This window comes from Pleurodeles waltl, chromosome 4_2 (assembly GCF_031143425.1).
Source record: "Pleurodeles waltl isolate 20211129_DDA chromosome 4_2, aPleWal1.hap1.20221129, whole genome shotgun sequence".
Lineage (NCBI taxonomy): Eukaryota > Metazoa > Chordata > Amphibia > Caudata > Salamandridae > Pleurodeles > Pleurodeles waltl.
In genome coordinates, this window is record NC_090443.1 from 999,067,314 (window position 1) to 999,075,681 (window position 8,368).

General features: G+C 51.3%; 1 pseudogene; it reads left to right on the forward strand.

Moving 5' to 3' along the window:
* The first annotated feature begins 7,075 nt into the window (after nucleotides 1–7,075).
* On the forward strand, nucleotides 7,076–7,184 carry LOC138294269 (5S ribosomal RNA; annotated as a pseudogene).
* The last annotated feature ends 1,184 nt before the right edge of the window (nucleotides 7,185–8,368 follow it).

Here is an 8,368-nt window from a genome sequence, read left to right on the forward strand (position 1 = left end):
TGCAGGTGCATGGGCTGGATGTTGTTGTGAGGTGGATGAGTGTTGGGTGTCTGGGAGCCTGCGTTTGGGTACTTTGGGAGGAGAGGGCACAGACACAGTGGGAGAGGACACAGGGGACATGTGCATGGATGTGGGGGTGGTGACTGCCAGTGGGGGGGGGTGTAGTGATAGGCGTGCTGGTGATGGAGGTATTGGATGAGGATGTAGTGCATGAAGGTATGAGTGGGACGCTACTGGGAGGGTGGTGGACGAGGAGGAGGAGGGGGACACAGTGGAGTCAGTGGATGTTGGTATGTCTGCATCTGTATGGTAATTGTTTGAATGTCTGTCGAATGATGAGTGGTGCTTGTGTTTGCCTGAGCCACTCTTTTGTGTTGTCCTGGGTCCCTGCTCATCTGGCTGTGTGCTTGGGATAGGTTGAGGCTGAGGGGAATGGGCCTGGGTAGAGGAAGTTGAAGTGGGGAGGCTAGAAACAGGGACAATGGCTGCCATCAGTGAGGAGGCCAAAGCCTGGATTGATCTCTGTTGGGCCGCCATGCCAGACTGAATGCCCTCCAGGAATGCATTTGTTTGTTGCAAATGGGCTGCCAGCCCCTGGATGGCATTCACTATGGTTGACTGCCCAACAGAGATGAATTGCAGGAGGTCAATAGCCTCCTCACTCAGGGCAGCAGGGCTAACTCGGGCAGATCCTGAGGTGCTGGGGCAAAGGAGATGCCCATCTTCCTGGGTAAGCGGGCACGGGAAACTCGCTGAGGGGCTGCTGGGAGGGTGGTGCTAGTACGGGAGTGGCGGCTGTACCTGTATTTGGGGTGGCCACAGAGGTGCCCGCCACCACCAGGGACCTTCCATTGGAGGAGGACTCACTCTCAGAAGTGTTCCCTCCTGTCTCCGCCGTGGTGCTCCCCTCGCCCTCTGTCCCACTGGTGCCCTCACCGTTGGTGGATGCGGCCTCCTGGGCCATGTGGGATGTGGGACCATGACGTCGCCGGTGCCTCTGCTCCTCTGCCAGATGATGCTAACGCACAGAATGACAGGGTGACAAAACAAAAAGGGGGGAGGGGAGACAAAGGATACACTTGGTCAATGGCTGCACCAACACCACCGTTGGCGTACACAGCACCCTCACACAATGAACAGGCCTACGCACTATGCAATGCACTACCAGTCACAATGCTAGTCACCAGCCCAAGGACAGGAATACCTAACTCCAATAGCAGCATACCTCCCACCCACAGACCCCTGCCCAGTAGTGGATGCCTACTTGCTATGTAGGAGGTGCCCAACATGGGACCTACCCTGCAATGTCCGACCTGGCCTAGGGGCACCCACAGGCCCACATCCCCCACCCGGAGACCACCCTATCATGCGCACGTAGTATATTAGGGAACTGTACTCACCCCTTGTGGCTGCTGTGATGCCCTCAAGTACCCATCTAGCTCCGGATAGGCCACAGCCAGTATGCAGAACATCAGGGGGGTCAGGGTTTCTCGGGCACCCCTTCCTCGTTGGGAGGCCATCCCCAGCTGGGCCTCCACCGTCTTCCTTGCCCAGCGTCTCAGGTCCTCCCACCGTTTGCAACAGTGGGTGCTCCGCCTGCCGTGGACCCCCAGGGTCCGCACTTCCTTGGCGATGGCACGCCATATACCCTTTTTCTGATGGGTGCTGACCTGCAGACAAACAAATTAAGAAAAAATTATCAGCCATATTGTCCAGCCTGTTATACTCATGGCCCACCATATCCCTGACATACCCTTACGCACAGACATGGACCACCATACATGCAGAACGTTGCCCAGGACCCTTCCACCCCCCCTTACATGAGGCCCTCACACACACCACTCCATGCATTCATGCCCCATGCATTGTGCTCACAGTGCACTCACCTGTTGGTCTGGACACCCATTCAGCATTTGGTACTGGGGTAGGACCCCATCCACCAGTCTCTCCAACTCCACAGTGGTAAAGGCAGGGGCCCTTACTCCAGTGACTCAAGCCATGGTCGGTTCCAGACACAGGTCACAGCAGCACATGCAGTGTAGGTCCTCTCCTGCTGAAGGTCAGGTAGCAAGTGAGAGAACAGATAATAAATGGCGGTCACGTCCACGGTGGTGCGTACCATCACTGCCGGCGTACATCCCCATTGGCCACTGTAACCCATACGGCCCAATAACAACCAATGAGGAGTTGCACAGCGGTACTCGACCGCCTCTCACAACGGGCAACAACGTCAGCAGAATTACCTAATTTCCACATGTCCCTCTATTCAGGACAGGCAGATGCCATTTCAGGTGGGGAGCAGACCATGGCACCTAACTGTGTCACAGTACAGATAGGCACCATTTGGGCCTATCCAACAACATACTGTTTCAGTCACAACATGCAATGCAGTGTACTGTTTGGAAATGAGGAATACAGACCAGCCGTTCACCGTTTTGCACCCTAGATTACAACCACTGCAGATGAATAGGAGATGGAGACATCCCCCCATGTACAGACCCCTGGTGGACTTGGCAACAATGGAGGACAGGCACATTAACCTCACCTACAGACTTGACAGGGCCACAATCACAGAGCTGTGTGCCCAATTGGAGCCAGACCTGATATCTGCTATCCGTCACCCCACTGGGATCCCCCCTCTTGTGCAAGTCCTATCTGTGCTCCATTTCTTGGCAACTGGTTCTTTCCAAGTGGCAGTGGGCTTGGCAGCAGGAATGTCATAGCCAATGTTCTCAATAGTGCTGACCAGAGTGTTGTCTGCCCTGATTAAACACATGCACAGATGCATTGTTTTCCCCCAGGTTGAGGATTTGGCCATGGTGAAAGCTGACTTCTATGCAATGGGACATATCCCCAATATTATTGGGGCTATTGATAGTACACATATTGCATGTGTTCCCCCCCCCCCGAAGAAATTAACAGGTGTTCAGAAATCAAAAGAGCTTTCACTCAATGAATGTGCAGATAGTGAGCCTGGCGGACCAGTACATCTCCGAAGTCAAAGCAAAGTATCCTGGGTCTGTGCATGATGCCTTTATCCTGAGGAATAGCAGCATCCCATATGTGATGGCTCAACTCCAGATGCACCAGGTGTGGCTAATAGGTGAGCCCATGGTTCCCACCCAGTATATGTTGGTCTATGGGTATGGTGTGGGCCCTAAGGGTTTGTGTTTGGATAAGAGGTATCCCTCAATATTTGCAGGTGACTCTGGTTACCTCAACCTCTCATGGCTACTGACTCCTGTGAGGAATCCCAGGACAAAGGCAGAGGAACGTTACAATGAGGCACATGGGCAAACAAGAAGAATAATCGAGAGGACATTCGGCCTCCTGAAGGCCAAGTTTCAGTGCCTCCATCTAACAGGTGGTTCCCTGTGCTACTCATCCAAGAAGGTCTGCCAGATAATCGTGGCATGCTGTATGTTGCATAACCTTGCCTTGAGACGCCAGGTGCCTTTTCTGCAGGAGGATGAGGCTGGAGATGGGCTTGTGGCAGCAGTGGACCATGTGGACAGTGAAGAAGAGAAGGCAGAGGATGAGGATGAAGACAACAGAACAGCAATCATTCAACAGTACTTCCAGTGACACACAGGTAGGACACTGTAACTTCACCTTCCATTGACGGTTTTGTGATGGACTTTGTACATGGCAGGCTGTTTTTCACACTACTATGGCCACTTACTGCACCCTTTGGCATCTCTATTTGCAGATATCTGTGCCCCACTCTGGCTCCTGGTGTGTTGACTGCATCCAACTACAGGTCATACCTATGTATACATTACTGTATAGTTGAACTGCAATGTTTACAGCTGGTTACACAAATACATACTTCAATCAACTGACAGATTCCATACTTGTAGTTTTACGAAGGGTGTTTATTTATGTACCAATAAGTGGAGGGGGATGTGCAATGGGCTGGGTTGCTGATGGAGGAAAGTCCAGGGTAGAGTCCAGTCTATTTGTTTCACAGGTGCATTGTGCAAGGGGGCATAGGAAGTGGAGCAATGGCAGTTCAAGGTGGACAGGGTGACAAAGTGGGACACAAGGGTGACAGTCAGGAGAGTCATATTTCCTGGCGGGAGTCTTGGCAATGTCCTCTGGCTTTTGCCTGGATAGCATGTACAGTTTGCAGGATGGTTCTCCTTCTGCAGGGGGAGGGGTGCTGATGGCCTGTTGTTCCTGTGGTGGGGCCTCTTGTCCACTAGCAGACAGCAGAGGTGGAGGGCTGTTCATCAGTGTGGCTAGTGTCAGGGGCCCGTTGGTGTGCCACTGCCTCCCTCATGGTGTTGGCCATGTCTGCCAGCACCTCTGCAATGGTGACCAGGGTGGTGTGGATGTCCCTCAGGTCCTCCCTGATCCCCAGATACTGTTCCTCCTGCAGTCGCTGGGTCTCCTGCAACTTGGCCAGTATCTGGCCCATCGTCTCCTGGGAATGGTGGTATGCTCCCAGGATGTTGGTGAGTGCCTCATAGAGAGTCAGTTCCCTGGGCCTGTCCTCCTGTTGCAAAGCAGTCCTCCCAGCTTCCCTGTTGTGCTGTGCCTCTGTCTCCTGAATCGTGTGCCTACTGCCACTGACCCCAGGTCCCTGATAGTCCTGTGTTTGCGGGGTGGCCTGGGGTCCCAGTAGTGGTGGACACACTGCTGATTGACGTGTCCTGGGGACAGAGGGATGGTTCCGCTGGGTGGGTGCTGTGGTGGTATTTCCTGAGGGGGGAGGCTTTGGTGTGGTATGGGACTGTGCCTGGGTAACAAACTGTCTGGAGATCCCTGATGGGCCAGGTTGGTTATCCAGATCCAGGCATCCAGAGCTGCTGTCATCACTGTGGGCCTCTTCTGTGGCGGGACTGGATGTTGCTGGCACCTCCTCTCCGGTGACGTTGAATGGGGGACCTGTCGGGATGTAATAGCAGTGTTATAGTTTCTGCGTGTGACATCTTGTGCATGGGTGTGTTGCCCTGTATGGTTGTTATTGCCCTGGCAGCTTTGCATTGTGTATGTAGTGATTTGGTGGGCTAGGTGAAAGTCTCTAGTGTGCATGCTTTAGTGATAGTTGTCCATGCAGGTCTGAGATGGGTGTCCATGCATTGGTGTTGCATGCAGGGCTTGGTTTTGGGAGGGGTGGGTTGTGATGGTGGGGTGTGTGTGAGGTGGTGAAGTGATGAGAGTGAGGGTGAGGGTGGGGGTATGTGATGGCATGCAGATAGGGGGGTGAAAGTAGTAAAGATTTACTTACCAGAGTCCAGTCCTCCTGCTACTCCTGCAAGGCCCTCAGGATGCATGATTGCCAAGACTTGCTCCTCCCATGTTGTCAGTTGTAGGGAGGAGGTGGGGGTCCAGCGCCAGTCCTCTGTACTGCTATCTGGTGTCTTGCTACCACGGAATGCACATTCCCCCATAGGTCATTCCATCTCTTCCTGATGTCGTCCCTTGTTCTGGGGTGCTGTCCCACGGCATTGACCCTGTCCACGATTCTCCACCATAGCTCCATCTTCCTAGTGATGGATGTCTCCTGCACCTGTGATCTGAATAGCTATGGCTCTGCCCTGATGATTTCCTCCACCTTGACTCTTAGCTCCTCCTCTGAGACACTGGAGTGTCCTTGCGGTGCCATGGGTGTAGTGTGAGTGGTGTGTGTGAGGGTATGTGGGGTGATGTGTTGGGGTGTGTGCTGTAAGATGCAAGGATGGAGTATGGGTGATGGTGTTATGTAGCTCTGGTTCTGTGGGTGCTCTCGGTCTGTCTCTCTCAGTTGTCAATATTTTTGGGTTGTAAGGGATTGTGGGTAGTGTGGGTGTGTGTATTATAGTTGTGTGTGTGTGGGTGTGGTGGGTGTGGTGTGTGTATGTGTGTCAGGTGCGTGTAGTTTGAATTGTCCAATGTGGTGGTGTTTTGTATGTGTGTGTGTATTGTGAGCGCGGCGGTATGGCCAATGGTTTACCACGTGGAATGTCCGCCACGGTGATTCGTGGGTCATAATGCTGTGGGCATAGTGCTGTTGGCGTAACGGTATGGGCATTGGTACCGCCAGTTTATCACTGACCTTTGGGCTGGCGGACTTGTGTGTCTCTGTATGGTGACAGATTGCTATGTGTGTGTCACAATATGGGTAGCCGTAATCTGCCACGCCGGCGTATGTTGGCGGCGGTTGGCATGGAGGTAAGCGGGACTTACCGCAAATGTCATGATGAGGGGAATAGTTATGAAGTATCACCCAGGGTTGACCAAGGTGATGAAATGGGTTCAGGTGAACTAATATTACCAGAACTAAACATTCAACAAATACAATACAGCGGAAAATAAGCGTTGCTCAGTTTTGATAAGCATTAAGGCAATTCAAACCATCAAGATTCAACTGACTTTAAACAAGGGAAGTCCCTACAGATTAGCCAAGAAGGGATTAACATGTGCTGGGTAAAACACGTGCAGGCAAAAGACAGCAAGCATTTGCAATGCGACAGGTCTCACATTTCTCTGAGTTATAGCTATTAGCAGTTGTAAACTCCCAACCGGACTTTTCTTGCCACATTAAACCTATCGGCAAAAGTGCAATTATCTACGTAACAGGCAAAAGTGCAAATAACTATGTAACAGGGTCGATGTCATGCAAAGCGCTCGACTTCTGGCAAGCGACATAGCGCTGTGAAAAAAGATAAAAAGTAGTCCACAAACCGGATGGAAAACAGCGAGCCTCGCATGTTTTCAGTACTTGGTCGCTGCACTCGAGGAGGGCTAACCACCAGAAAAGGCATGACATATGCATGCCTTCCACTAATGAAAGCAAGCAGATTTTGAAAGGCAAGCCCATAAACCAATGAAAGACACTGACGTGACATGGGCGGGGCTCCGAGCTCCTTTCTAAGTACTAATGCGTCTCGCAAGCAAAACGCATGCGAAAGCGCATGTGACGCAGGCTCAACCCTAAAAATGGTGTTCAATGTGGGTTGGGGCATTGGGCCTCCGGCAGTGAGCTCTTGTCCGACTTCCTAAGGGGAGCCTGTGCAGGTGCGATTAAGAGCAGCGAGCTCCGGGCGTTGGGCTTGGTGAGCAGAAGAGAGCTGAAACTGCAGCTTTTCCTGCCTATGGTCATACCACCCTGAATGCGCCCGATTTCGGAAACTAAGCAGGGTCGGGCCTGGTTAGTACTTGGATGGGAGACCCCCTGGGAATACCAGGTGCTGTAGGCAATTTGCCTCTCGCAGACACTAGGTGCTGCACGTCTTAGCTCAATTACACAGCTTCCTCGCTAATTTCATTTTCCACTTTTTAGTTTCTGCACTCTTTTTTTTCCTGTCTTAAAAAAAGAAAAAAAAAAGAACAGCTATAACACTAAAATAAAAACTTTCCAAGGGAAAACTTACAATTATTCTGCACTTTACACTTGGCCTAAGCTGAAGAAAACATTTGCTCCACGACGGGCAAAAGAATCCCTAGCTAAGGCTTTGCGGTAAGCATATGCGTGAGGTCTTAAGACCAGATCTCACCTCTTGTGATGTCATTTCCTGTCAGGTCATGGGTTGTGATGCAACTAACTGTGATTCCAGGTACGATTTCACACGCCGTGGTGTCATGTGCTGTGACGTCACTTGCATAGTGTCTAACTTGGTCTTGGTGCGTACAATTTGAGTTGTAAAAGCATTCCAAAGCATTTTCCGGCATTTCATGGCACTGTAACAGGTGTCATTAACTCAATGATCCATTTATCGACCACAGAAAGAATGGGTGAGCAGGGCGTGTGCAGAATAAAATCTGTTCAACATAGAAAAACATCCCAGCAGAGAGCACATTACTCACTGTTGCGTCCTAATCATTAAACTACAGACCTCTGTTTCTTTCAGTATCACTTATATTGTAAGAAGGGGCATTATTTTGCATGTTGTTTGAGAAAGGATTCCATGATGAAAGATTAGATTTTTCCAACAACTCCTGGTTTGACAAAAGTAAAGAAAAGACTGGCCACCCTCTGCCTGTAAGGCATGATGAATATGTTGCAGATGGCACTTACTGAGTGACAGAGCCTCTCCATTAAGTGAAAAAAGTGCAAGAAGAGGTAAGTCATTGGCTTGCCTTCCCGTTTATTTCTGGATTTGTTGAGGTAGTGTAGAAGAGAGATTTCTCCTGGCCAGAGTGAATGGAGGTGTCGCCACTCAGTGGGATAACGAAGAGAGAACTCCTTCATAGCAACAACTAATCGTCTTTGGGAGGGTAGAATGAACGCTGCTGTTCAGAAGCAGCGTCTCCCCTGGTGACTCCTCCTTGTCATGCCCTAAGGAGGGGTCCACGGAGGCGCAGCACATGCTGTGTCAGGTCAGGGTTGTCCATCATAATTTAGTGTGTGAGAGGGGCCGTCTGATAGTCGTGCTAGGTTGGG